Raw genomic sequence first — 12,500 nt, forward strand, 5'->3', positions numbered from 1 at the left:
ACTATTGCAATAAATCAGGCATGAGTCCTTTTGTTTATGTGCTAAAATACAGTATTTATAATTCAGTAACTATGGAAACACAAGCTCCAATGGACACAGTGCAGTTTGCCCTTTATCAAGGCAAACAAATGACAATATCCCTAAACAAACAAAGGTTAGCATTCTGAAGCCATGCTGGTGTTTGGGAGTTTAAAATTAATGACACAAATATTTTAGAATAGGTATTATTATTATTTAAATAGCCTATCATTTTTCAAAAACGCTGTCTCCTTCTTAAATGCATTGGCATCAACTGCATTCATGATAAGCTGCACGATGTCATCATATGATATCTTAATTATTACATTTTCATAGTTAAAAAAAAAAAAAGATATAAATAACATAATGTTTAAATGAATTGTGTTTTAAATAAAACTTAAACAATTTCTGTGTATGTATTTTGATGAAACGCCATTGATCCTCTTTTATCGTGGTTTCGGGACCAGGTATGCAGAGAGTGGTAAAGATCAAACAGGTGGTTTATTCAGAGGTAAATGGACATGCAATCTGGAGGTGGTTCATGAAGCGTCTCCCGGACCCAGGGAAATCTGGGTCTGTATTGGAATGATCAGAATGGTAAAGAAGCCAATCCTACAAGGTCTGACTGACCACAGACCAATACATGTGTTCCAATTAGGTATTAATGTAAGCTTTAACATTGTGTGGTCTAATAAGGGATATAATAAGTTATATGCATGTTTATATAAGGGTTATATATTGTGCACTCAGATAGAGTGCACAGTATGTACAGACATGAACCAACGGAGTACGCACTAGGATTAAATATTCCCTCTAAGATGTTTACATTGTAGCGTGGACGGCGTGAGAGATGGTGAACGAGTCATTGTGTGGCATCAATGCGCACCATAGTGGCTGCTTTTCATCTTTCCTTTTGGTTTCACAACACAACGGCTGGTTGACATAGAAAGTCTAGTTTCCCAACATACTTATAGAGTCTCCTGCCATATTCACTGTATAAGTAATAATAGAGCAATTCGCACCCAATGTGAATAAGACCCGTCAACTTGAATATCCCCTATAGCGCGTAGCTGTGAAGAATGCCTACATGCAGTGCACTGACTTTGACATCCTTGAAAGATTTTAATTATTATACAAATATGAATTAAGAGAGAGACAAAGCGCTGACAAGCTTGGTTGGTTTTGAAATGACGTTTGCAATTAAGTGCAACCAAAACAAAAGAGTTTTGCTTCAACAGACCTTCGGGAGGAAAGTGAGAGAGAATGTTCCAAGGTTGCAAAGCTGCAGTGAGTGGGGAACGGTTTGGAAAGCTTCACAACATCTCAAAACAATAGTCAATAGTCCCTTTCAGGATGTTCATAAAGGTGGGGCGTGAATAGAGCTGGCTATTTTGTGCATTCAGTCGCATATAAACAATGACCATTACCTGTTGTGGCACAATAAAGTAGGAACGTTCAAAGGCACACACACACACACACGCACACGCACACACACGCACACGCACGCACGCACGCACGCACGCACGCACGCACGCACGCACGCACGCACGCACGCACGCACGCACGCACGCACGCACGCACGCACGCACGCACGCACGCACGCACGCACGCACAAACAAACACAAACACATTCACATTCATGTACAGTATATCCTTGCTTTAAGAGTAGTACTCAAATAAGCCATTCACTCATACAGGGACGCTCATCCACAGAGAGGAAAAGGGAAGCTGCTCGTACACCCGCTCCAGAGAAAATGGTAAATCTAAGGGATTTCAACTCTCTTCTTGAACATGGCAGTTTTCACACCTTTCATCGCTTCCCAGCCCATTACTTTTCACTCATATTATTCCTTTTCTGAACCGATTCTATCCTCCTGGAATGGAGGCAGGATTAAAACAGCAATTTGTGCCAAAACAAAACACAAACAAAATCTTCAGCCAGCACTTTTTTTGCGTCAATTGTTCTCAAAACCATTTGAAGAATATGAAAAAACCATTCGAGGCTCAATGAGTCCAGAGATGGTCTCTCTCAAAGTCGATTTGGTGTGTGGAGAAGAAAGTGAGACGTTCACATTTTGAATTAAGACGGAGATTGCGTTTTATTATAGTAAATAGGACAATTCCTTGGTAAAGTATAGCATAAGCAGAAGGCCCAGAGATTCCATCCCCATTTGAATAAAAATGAATGAATATCTCCACAGATCAGCTACAGTTTTGAGAGAGAGAGAGAGAGAGAGTGACAGAGAGAGAGAGAGAGAGAGACAGAGAGAGAGAGAGAGAGAGAGAGATAAACATACCTGATGGAAACACTGCCAAATTAATTAACGTCATATTCTACATTTTTGAGGCATTTAAATCTTCGACATGAATTTAATCAGCATTTAGATAAAAAAATGTACATGCAACCAGGCAGGATAAATAAAATGTGCGAGATGTCAGAGAGCTACGGCAAATAATCACACAGCTGCCCCATGTAGACATACATACAGGCAGGTGTGGCATGTTTACACAGTGGGGTAGATTTACAAAGCACCTATTTATTGTAAGGCCAGAGAAAGTGGTTTGTTCATTCCCATCCTAGCCTCTCTCGTCTTTCTTCTTTGAGACAGTTTTACATCTCCAATACAAACTGGTGATAAAATAAGTATTACAGTAGGTTTGTCTCGCAAATGTTCTGAGGGTGACAGAGGGAGAGCCAGACAGTTGTGTACCTTTTCAGCTGGAATGAGAGTGATTTAAAACTCTAATACAGTTGTAATGCAATGAAAAAGGGATAGTGCAATTTAAGGCTTCCAGTGTCACCAGGGAAATATCTTCTCCCTCATCCCCTCCTCCCCTCCCACTTAATGGCAAGACATGCCGTTGAAACGCTTCACTTACTCAGTGGAGTCTGAAATGTGCATATCACCCAAGAGCAATTCTATGCAAACCTCTAAGCCATGCCACGATGGGTGGCCCTATGAATCACAAGAAGAAGGGTTGCATCAACGTCCCTTCGAGACATCTCAGTTCACTCACAAGAACGAGATGGAAGGGAAGTTTCCACAGATCTGTAAAGTTTTAACAGTTCAACCCAGAGTTCAGTTGACTCATCCAGCCATCGCACCTCGGAGCTGGCTTCTCTCAGAGCCCTACTCCTGTTTGGCTTGATTTGTCTACATTTTAATGATGTCCTTGAGCAGAAACCATCTCTAGAGAGCAGGGATAGATACATAGCTACGGCAGGCCATTAACGCCGTCAGACGTTTTACCACCTTGTATCTGCCTATTCGAAAGATTAGGATTTAATTGGTAATTTTAATTAATTAATACATTTTCTGCCCATAACCTGTGTTCTTCAGTCACTTTAATACCAAAACATGCAGTAGGAAATTGCTGTTCAAATATGCGATGAGGATTGCTGAGGAATATGTCTTTGGTATCCCTTCTTGGCTGTTGGTTGCGGTTTTGAGTGAAATAATATTGCATGTATCCGACAGAGGGGTATGGGAGTTTCTTTGGCACACAAAGGCAGGATAAGGAAGCAAATACACACACATCAGTGGCCTGCTCTGCTCTCCTGCGGTCGCTGTCAGCCACCTAGATCAAACGGCATCCCATGATATCATGTCTTTCAAGTGCCACCTACCTAAATGTGTCAACCTCGACTCCCCTGCCGTAGACTGAGAGCGAGACAAAGGGATTTGATGACATTTGTGAAATAAGCATAAACATTTAATTGAGGAAATTGAGTTGGATCATATTTTGTATATTTTTTTGCAGAACAAACAATGAGCAAACAGCGTCATGAACAATGAACATTAATAAACCATGAACATCATTGAACAACCATACGAAACAGAACACGACTAAATGGCTTCCAAAATGTTGAATGCATTATTCCTTTGGATTTTTGCGTCGCGTCTGAACTGGCCTGTGCATGCAGTTGTCTTAAAGGGGACATGAACCCAAAACCTTTTTTCAACGGAGTACTGTTTTATTTGATTGTAATCAAAGCATTTTTTCACTGTTACTGCAATAAGACCGTGAATTGTTCAATCCTATGTTTCTGCCAAACAGATTGTGAATGTAGGAGCTGTTTTTGGAGGCATGGTGGATTTTGATGTCCGTGCCCGAGAGTGGAGCCTGCTTCCGGACATATGGTGTAAAAACGTGGAGTTTGGCACATTTCGTATATACAATGACGCTGATTACACGCTAGTTCCGCCAATACAAAACGATGATACTACAAATGTAGGACAAAGTTAAGGATAGTGGAAATCACGGGTACAACAATCCTTCCTAGAACTCTCAGAGCAGAATACTTTTGTTTTTATGTCTAAGTGCTCATATTGGAGATGTTCACTAACACATTAAAGACGGTTCTCATATAATGATTTGTTTGCTTCTATTCGGCGGGTGTCTCTTCATTTTGTATTTTGGGGGAAATCTAGGTTTCTTTGGATGAGTGCCGCTTCGGGCGATGATGATGTTGATGCAAACTTATCACTCACTATGTATTATATCAGAACAACAAGTCACCAGCGACATCGGACCAATGTCACTGCACACATCAGTGCAGAGCAGCGTAGCTCGTCAGCCATACTGGCATGATGAGAGGGAGCATGGATGAAAGGAGCAGAGATCACATACTTAGCAGCATGCTAGTTACAAAAGAAAATGAAGGAATGTCTTGTGCCACAGGGCAAGGCTCCTAATTATATTGCATATGATTATTAACTCAAAATCTCTCTCTTGCTCTCTCTCTATACATCATATTGCTGGCTTTTGCTCATTGTTTCACGTTTTTGCGTTTTTTAGCTTTGTTAGCTTTTCTGTATTTACTTTTCTGCCACATCTTGCTTTTTAGGTAGATAAAAAGGGAATTACAGAAAAGGAAAAATAATTGTTATTCATAATAAAAATAAGTGACATGGCGTGGTTTAATAACTGCAGCATTATGAATACTCTCATATTAAATATGAAAGGCTTATAACATAAACTAAGGCAACTTATTGTCATCCCTCTTTCCTCTTTTTCCTCCTGCACCCCCCTCTCCTGCACCCCCCGCCTGTCACTATGAATGATTGATAGGTGCTAATCCCTGACCCTTGCCTCATTTTTCCCTCTCCCTTCTGTCTTCTTCTTAATTGTCTTCTCATTCCCAGTGTGCTCTGGTCCCCGGATGAACTCTGAATAATAAAGGCTTTGTTCAGCCACACTCCGGAAGAGAACCAAGATATTCAGATGTGCACGTACGATCGGGAAAGCCACTAGATGCAGTATTGATGAGATCAATTCTTTCAAACAATCGAAAGGCTTATTAAAGAGGGAGGTATTGCAAAGCAAATCAGTGATTCCTATTGGTCTAGAATGTGTAAATTTTAAAGGTGGTGTGTGGGGTAATCCTTGCCAAGGCTGATACATTATATATGTCTAGGTTACATAACTCCAAAGCACCCCTATGTATTATACATTATCATTAGAATATACCCTGCCTTAGCCTTACTGTCAAACACTCAACAGGTCATCCAGTTAATGTTACAGATTAGCATTGTTCGATAACAACCGTTAAAAGTGCTTTTCAAACCATCGGGAATTTCAACCAAAAGGTTAATGCCAGATGCTTCTAGTAATGTATTGTACATCCATTACCAAATACACACACAAATTCTAGCATGTAAGGACACAATGGTCACGGGTTAGTGTTTGCCTATTAACTTCCCCTAATAGAGGGAATGTCCATGACCGTTGAATAAGGCGGAAGCAGCGTGGGATAGGGATGGGTTGCTGAGAGCCACATGGCTAAAACATGATGGCTCCAACAGCTGTTTGATATTCATGTTATGCAAGTTGCTTGTGGGCTTAAAGACCGTATGTAGGCCCTTCTTGCTAGTCTAAATGAATGCTCTACTTCAAAATTCTAAATTGCAAGGTCACGACTTATGTTTGATTCCGTTCGTTATGGCAGCATAATGCGAGAGAAAGGCATAATTGTGGCCCCCTCGGGGGGTAATTGAGTCTGCTTTTGAACCCTTCTCTATCAGCAGGTGGTCCACGCCTGGAGACAAACTACACGTCTACTACTGGGGAAGCCTTGCTGAAGGGCCCAGGCAAGAATATTCCTCTGATATGCATGGCTTTTGAAGCGGGACTGAAACCCTTGTGAATAACATACACACGTCTTAATGCTCCCACATCTATTTCATGTGTGGTAGCAGCAGGTTGAACAAATAATAAATTGTAATAATTAGGAAAGAATGTGACGTGTTCGACATACAGAATCCATACGTTTTGCTCATAAATGGCTTAAGTCTCTAAAGTCTATATATAAAACCATCACTTCGTGATGGTTTTATATAAGGATCACTGGGAGCCAGTGATGGCCCCCCATCCCATGTATCTTTGATGAGGTTTTCAGCTGCTTGAAGTTCAATGGACATTTCATTTATTTCAGAAACATGGCACCATAATGCAATGGGGTGTGTATGTGTGTGTGCAGTGGGGTCGGCACGGCCACGTGTTGAGCGACGCATCAAACGCAGTGACCTAGGGGACAGTAAGAGGAGCCCAGCCCCATAGGGCAGGATTAGGGACGTGGTGCCTTCAGCCGTCCTTTGAGGGGGGCCAGGGTGTACCTGGACAGAGAGAGGATGTCAGGACGGGGCTAACACGTCAGAACCGTGACCAGAACTTGTCTGCAACGTCAGAGGACACAGACGAGATTAGTGTTAGTGGTCATCAAACTCTTTGCGTGTGTGTGTGTGTGTGTGTGTGTGTGTGTGTGTGTGTGTGTGTGTGTGTGTGTGTGTGTGTGTGTGTGTGTGTGTGTGTGTGTGTGTGTGTGTGTGTGTGTGTGTGTGTGTGTGTGTGTGTGCGTGCGTGCGTGCGAAATGCTGCAATATGTGTGCGGCATCTCTTTCACAGAGGTTTCTGATGTGTGTTTGTGTCTGATCCACTATACTGCCTACGGTTAAACATCTTTGACTTTGTTCTGACTCTGGAGATGAGGAGGTGGCGGATTAGCTATACTCTTGGCCGTGGAGGGAAATATCTCCGGACAGTGGATCATGGAGCTAAATAATAAGCATCTTCCTCTTCCTCTTGCTTTAGATCAGTTCTTGATCTTCATTCTGCGCCTCTATATCGTTCACATTCAACGTGCAGCCAGGAATTAGTCCGTCCCAAGGACATTCAACGCTGAGAACAATGGAATTGGTTGTAATCTCTGTGTTTGGGAGATAGACAGCGGAGAGGAGTGTGACCTCACAGAAAGACAAGGGGATTACTGATGAGTCTGTGTGTATGTGTGTGTGTGTGTGTGTGTGTGTGTGTGTGTGTGTGTGTGTGTGTGTGTGTGTGTGTGTGTGTGTGTGTGTGTGTGTGTGTGTGTGAGAGAGACAGCTGAGCGCATGTCTCCCAGTTTTGGCCGTGTGTGTGTCTGACCTCGAGACTTTGTCAAACAGAAGCGTTAAAACGTCATGAAGTCACTTTAGACAAGTTAAAATGCCAGTAATTAGTCTGTTGAGCCAATAAAAATGCATTATCAATCCAAATGTTAGACGTATTTTATTCTGAAAAGCGACCCAACACAGCTCCTCAGGGAACAAGGAAAGACGGAGAAGAGACTAATACACGCACGCACGCACGCACGCACGCACGCACGCACGCACGCACGCACGCACGCACGCACGCACGCACGCACGCACGCACGCACGCACGCACGCACGCACGCACGCACGCACGCACGCACGCACGCACGCACGCACGCACGCACGCACGCACGCACGCACGCACGCACGCACGCACGCACGCACGCACGCACACACACACACACACACACACACACACACAGTACACAGGGTGAGAATCTTGCTTCACGACTCAGACAGGAGCGGCAGATCCGGAAACCTGACCGACTTCAGGGAACCGCATCATATTCTTTGTGGAGGCCTGAAACTGTGAAGTTAAGACTGGAAACAGGCCCAATATTTCTTGAGTACGGGTTTGAAAGAACATATTCAAAGAATGAAAGAAAAGAAAATGTAATGGGTGGTGGGGAGAGATAAGATGATGTAACGTCCCACAAGTATGAGCACTTCTGAAGACTTGTTGGTGGATATCTTTGGACGCAAAAGCACAATAGCCCAAACTTGAACTTGGACTGGTGTAACTTTGTGCCCCAAAGACATCAGGTTTGTTTAAACTTAATTGTAACTTTGTACTTTAGAGTGCCCAAAGAACCAACCACTCAATCACCACCAGACCTCCTCCCTCCTCTAACCTCCACCCTCTGAATCAATGGGTCAGGAGAAGAGGCCAAGATCATCTCAACGTGATCTTGGTCCCATAGGATCATACGCTCTACCTTTTAAACACTTTAGTAGGATGGACCTCATTCTTATTAATCTGCACAACTTGTATTGATTTTGAGCAGCACTGAGGAAGGCACTGAGAGCATCTTCACACATTCGATTCAGCCATAAGCCAATGTTACCGGCTGTTCAAAAGATCACTAAGATGTTTCTGAATGTACCCATGGAAACAATGTCAACGTTAATGCATGCATTTAGCTCAGCAGTGTTGTGTTGTTACCGCATATACTAATAACTAGCGTTACTGGGTTAGTAAATTCATGGAAATATACACCACATGTAAGTTAATAAAAAGATATACAAGTCTAGGGATTCCTGGTGCATATAGCACACACAAGCCCAGGTATGATTCTCGTGTTTTTTTGCAGTTTCTCACCAAGTACACCCACAACGTGAACCAAGGACACGATGCGAACATACGTCTTGTTCGTACCTTTGCCCTTGCACCGCGACGTGCAAGGACGCCCGCTGTGTGTTCATTAGCGTGTTGCATTTTTAATTCTTATGAATTCTAAATCAGTCACGTCTCCCCGCCCTCCGTCTCAATTTTAATGGATTTCATTGCAAACGGTGGCATCAATTTGGTTGTTGACTCGTCTGCATTCATTATTCATAGTCGAGGGTGACAGGCTCAACTTTTTGGGGAATTTTGAAAAACAAGCCGATAGAACGAAGATCAGGAAGAGAGAGAACAAGGACGAGTCGCCTGCTGTACACAATAAGCATAAACGTGTGCATTCACACACATTCGCATGCACACAAAGCCAGACGCATTCGTCTGTATTGGTCTGGGATCCTTTACTTGGCTTTTATTTTCTGGATGTATTCTAATCAAACGATTGCGGTCTCCACAGAACGGTACCGACCCAGCATCCTGGGACATAAAACAACACCACTGGGTGTTAACCTCGCTGACAATACATTCAGAAACATGTCCTTTCCATTAAACTCCCTTTCCCATTGAGAAGGTAAACTTGTATGGATTAGATTATGTCTGGAAAAGATAATATTAATCTCTGCTAAAGAAGAACCTACCATTACATGTGATCTTGCCTTGCTCAACTGGTCACATGCTATGACACTGCCTGGGGTTAATGGTTTGATTCCCACTGGGGTCATCCGCCTAATGCATGAACAAATACAGTACACTTAAGATAAAAGTACGGCCTAAAATCCTTTGACATTCAAACCATGTCTACCGGGGAGGTACATCCCCAGTAAACAATACTACAATGTAGTATTTCACTGTGACATGGCTAACCTCGCTATTGCATCACCCGGAGAAATGGCTGCGGTAACAATGGGGTTTAATGTATCCGAACTGCTGTAGCTTCAACCACTAGTATCATATATTAGTTTAATTCCCAGATAAAAACTAAGGGGTTCTGTGTCAGGATCACTGCATATTATTTTTTTGGGGAACTTCTTATTGCAATAATCTGAAATTGAATTCTGTTTGAGGAAACAATATTTTTTAGCCAGGCCGGCAACGTGTAAATCCAGAATGTAATTCGGCTTTGGGGGCTTGGAGAGTGGCCATGATCTCCCTACAGCTGATCTCCGTTGGATCATAGCATTCTGCCAAATGTCTAGCTAGCTTTCACGATTAATAATAAAGCCTGTTAAACATATCCTTATATTACATTTGATTTATTGAGTCCATTTCTAAATGTGGAATCAACAGAATGTGTCCTCTTGAGGGGGTGGCGAATTGTATGTGGATTTTGCGTTAGTACAGCCTTTAAGAACACTATACTTAATTCTGATTCCAACACCATTGTTAGAAATTGCCTCTATTCCCTCAGAGAACTGTCTTACCATGTGACAATGCTTCCGCCACCTCATCCTGATCTTCTGTGTAGTCTGTGCATTGCCTAACTACTTCTCAAATCATAACCAAGCGATGGTAGGCAACTCGGAGGAACCAGCCAGAGTAACCTCGATTTTGAAAGTATCCGAACGAAAAGTCCCACCCCTCCGCTACAATGCCACTCCCATGAGACCTGTGACTAGCTCATTGGTTTTAGCAATGGGTCGGCCTGAACCAAATTAAATGATTGGACACACCAATAGCCTGCAACAGCCACATATAGCTATACTATTTTAATTTATTTGTCACAGCAATATATTTATTGATTGCTGTCAGGATGTAGAGTGAATTTCAACAAATTGTAGAAAAGAAAATGACAAATAAAGATTAAATTGTAAATATATGAATTGTAAATTGTAAATATATGAATAATGCATTTTAAACATATGAATAATAGATGTCCTACTCTAGCTATAAAGTAAAATTGCAAAATGTATTAGTCAAAATCATTTGATTCTAATGTGTGCGTGGATGAATTTCTGCAAAGGTTGGCCTCACTTGGAACAACATACAAATCATCTACTGCCTATCACGTCAATGAATCAATTGTGGCTGTAAAACGAGTGAGTGAGTAACTGATTAATTAGTCTACTATCACCACCTGCCTTCAACAGAATATACACATATAATCTGCTTTGTTTTACTCACAGCTAGCAAAAGCAGTTTCAGTGCATGAGTATCATCAAAACCTCCATGATGTATGGCCATATTGCAGTGACAACGCCAGTGTTATATGCATAGAAAATAACCAAATTCCCAGATATTCCCAATAACCCAGACTTTTCCCTCTCTCTCTCTCATTCTCTCTCTCATTCTCTCTCTCTCTCTCTCTCTCTCTCTCTCTCTCTCTCTCTCTCTCTCTCTCTCTCTCTCTCTCTCTCTCTCTCTCTCTCATTCTCTCTCTCTCTCGCTTTCTATCTATACTTCTCTCCCTCTCTCTCTGTTTCTGTCTCTTGCTCTGGGGGACTTATACATGTGACAGGGATCAAGGGGTTTTTGAGTGTGTGAGTCGCCGGCACACATGAACAGAGTGGGAGGGAGAGCGAAAGAGAGAGAGCGAGAGAGAGAGAAAGAGATTGCTGGTGGGCATGTAAAGCTGGACCAAGCTTTAAAATATGTATAGCATGTATGAACACCGCCAAGTTGTATCTGAGTGTGTCTCTGTTTGTGCGGGTCTGTGTGTGTGTGTGTGTGTGTGTGTGTGTGTGTGTGTGTGTGTGTGTGTGTGTGTGTGTGTGTGTGTGTGTGTGTGTGTGTGTGTGTGTGTGTGTGTGTGTGTGTAACTAAATCTTTAAGACCTATACAATGACAATGGGGTTAAGCTTGTGCTTTCAGATGATACATTACCTGGGTGTGTGCACTTGTGTGTATGTGTGTGTGTGTGTGTGTGTTTGAGTTTGTGTGTGTGTGTGTGTGTGTGTGTGTGTGTGTGTGTGTGTGTGTGTGTGTGTGTGTGTGTGTGTGTGTGTGTGTGTGTGTGTGTGTGTGTGTGTTTGTGTGTATGTCATTGGGGGTATCTGAGTCTCACTGACCTACACACTGACAACAAGGTGAAGACCTGCTCAATTGGACGGAACGAGATACAATGGCCCTGTGTCTGTGGGTTTGCGGCGGGGTATTATGTGTGTATCTGTGTGAGTGTGCGCGTGCGTCTTTCGTGACTGCAAAGGTCACAAAGACATGGTAACTTAATGCCTTTGTGTGTGACACGCCACCTCCTTCTCCCCAACACATGGGCATTGTGTAGGTGTTTGGATGGCAACACACACACTGACATTAGAACAACAAACAATGTGTTGGCCCTTTAGACAAAACCACGGGTTAACCAATCTATTACATACCAGCGCTCACATCACACATAGTATAAGGCCTGATATGTATCCATGTGTAGACCCCCTCAGAATGAATACATATTGATAAGGATCTGACTTGATACCACATTCTTTGGATCACAATTTGAAGCGTTAATGTTTGCAATCTGTTCCAAACACATAGAACCAAATGTATTGGCCTCGCATTACTTTGGCATTGTACATTCTCCCGCTGAAAGCAGACATTTCTGTCGGCTCTATAGTGTCGCAATTCGACGGGATCCAGAACCTTGCTCCAGAATGGAAGGGTGCCCTGACACAAAGGAACTGTTTCTTTAATATTAAATATTAAAATAATTAATCACTGAGGATAAATGCAAGGACACACGCGTCTATTTTCAAAGTACAAATTTAAAGTACTGGCATTTTCTGCTAGCTTTTTGTTAT

The sequence above is a fragment of the Gadus chalcogrammus genome, chromosome 10 (genome assembly GCF_026213295.1).
Source record: "Gadus chalcogrammus isolate NIFS_2021 chromosome 10, NIFS_Gcha_1.0, whole genome shotgun sequence".
NCBI lineage: Eukaryota > Metazoa > Chordata > Actinopteri > Gadiformes > Gadidae > Gadus > Gadus chalcogrammus.